Source organism: Carlito syrichta, unplaced genomic scaffold, assembly GCF_000164805.1.
Source record: "Carlito syrichta isolate Samal-C Ts95f unplaced genomic scaffold, Tarsius_syrichta-2.0.1 Scaffold305756, whole genome shotgun sequence".
Taxonomy (NCBI): domain Eukaryota; kingdom Metazoa; phylum Chordata; class Mammalia; order Primates; family Tarsiidae; genus Carlito; species Carlito syrichta.
Genome location: NW_007249852.1, coordinates 1,137,835 through 1,139,328, shown reverse-complemented (window position 1 = coordinate 1,139,328; position 1,494 = coordinate 1,137,835). Strand labels below are relative to the sequence as shown.

Here is a 1,494-nt window from a genome sequence, read left to right as displayed (position 1 = left end):
GGGAGTGGCCACTGCACTCCTGTCAGAGTGAGACTCCAACTCAAAAAAAAAAAAAAAGGAACTGTCGTCCGGGTGCGGTGGCTCTTGTCCATAATTCCAGCACTTTGGGAGGCCAAGGTGAGAGGTTTTCCCAAGTCCACGAGTTGTAGACCAGCCAGGGCAACTTGGCAAGACCTCATTTCTACAATAAATCAAAAAATTAGCAGTGCCTGTAGTTTCAGCTACTTGGAAGGCTGAGGCCGAAGGATCGCCTGAGCCCAGCAGGTCGAGGCCGCGGTGACTGAGTGTGCCACTACACTGCAGCCTGAGCTACGTAGTGAGACTCTGACTCAAAAAAAAAAAGAAAAGAAAAAGAAACTGTCAATAAACAGGTATGTGATGAATTAACGCCCGGACAACTTTCAGTTAAATTCACTAAAACTATGATCTACTGACTGGAATAAGCAACAGATACAAAGAAGCAAACAGTTTAAGATAATTTTGTGAGTGAATTCAGACGACTTGGAGGTAGTTTAGAAAACGTCTGTTTTGAAGCTGGGATTGGTGGCTCAACCTGTAATCCCATACCTTGGGAGGCTGAGGTGAGTGGATTGACTGAGCCCGCAGGTTCGAGACCCGCCTGGGCAAGTTGGTGAGACCTCCACAATAAATCAAAAAAATCAGCCGGGTGTGGTAGTGCATGCCTGTAATTCCGGCTACTCGGAAGGCTGAGGTGGAAGGATCCCTGGAGCCCAGCAGGTCGAGGCTGCGGTGGCCAGGAGCAGCCACTGCACTCCAGTCTGGGTGACAGTGAGGCTCCAACTCAAAAAAAAAAAAAAGAAAACGTCTGTTTTGAAATGCATGGATATTTCCTTCTTGTTAGCCTAGCAATTAGTCGGAATTCGTCCCTCCCACCAGCAGCTCCTCCTGAGTCATCTCTGTGGATCAGTAGACTAAGCAAGAATGCAGGTTTCATGACTGGTGTGATGACTTCACTGGGAGTTACTAGCAGTTGCCAGAACTAAGTCATAAAGCTTCCTGGTTTAATGTTTTTCCAAAGCAGGTCATTTGGTAACCCCAAATAGCAAAATCAGAAGGAAGACATATACTATTCTTGTACAATAAGCAAGATTAAAACAGACCTTTTAGTGTAACACATCATTTCTGGTAATGACTTGTAAAATATAGTTTGTAAACAAATTGAAGAATAGAATAATGACATTCCTAAGATCAAGGATTTGATCATCTAGCACGATACTTGGCGCAATGCTCAATAAATGTTTGTTCAATGAATAAGGTGCAATTTTTCCTTTTGTTCAACTGGAGAATAAAAAAACTTTGTGGCAGCCTTAAAATACAAAGCAAAAAAGACAATACAATATTGTATTTAATCTCCATAGACAAATGGTTTTTGCCTTGGCAGTTCCTTAGAAAGAAACAAGGGGAATTGATCCATGAGATTCCAAGTGATTTTACTTGGCTAGATGTCTTTTTTTTTTTTTTTTTTTTTTTTTT

At 42.2% G+C, this 1,494-nt stretch overlaps 1 pseudogene; it reads left to right on the top strand.

Moving 5' to 3' along the window:
• The window catches only part of LOC103264910, an 11,985-nt pseudogene that overhangs the window by 843 nt on the left and 9,648 nt on the right, over positions 1-1,494 (top strand).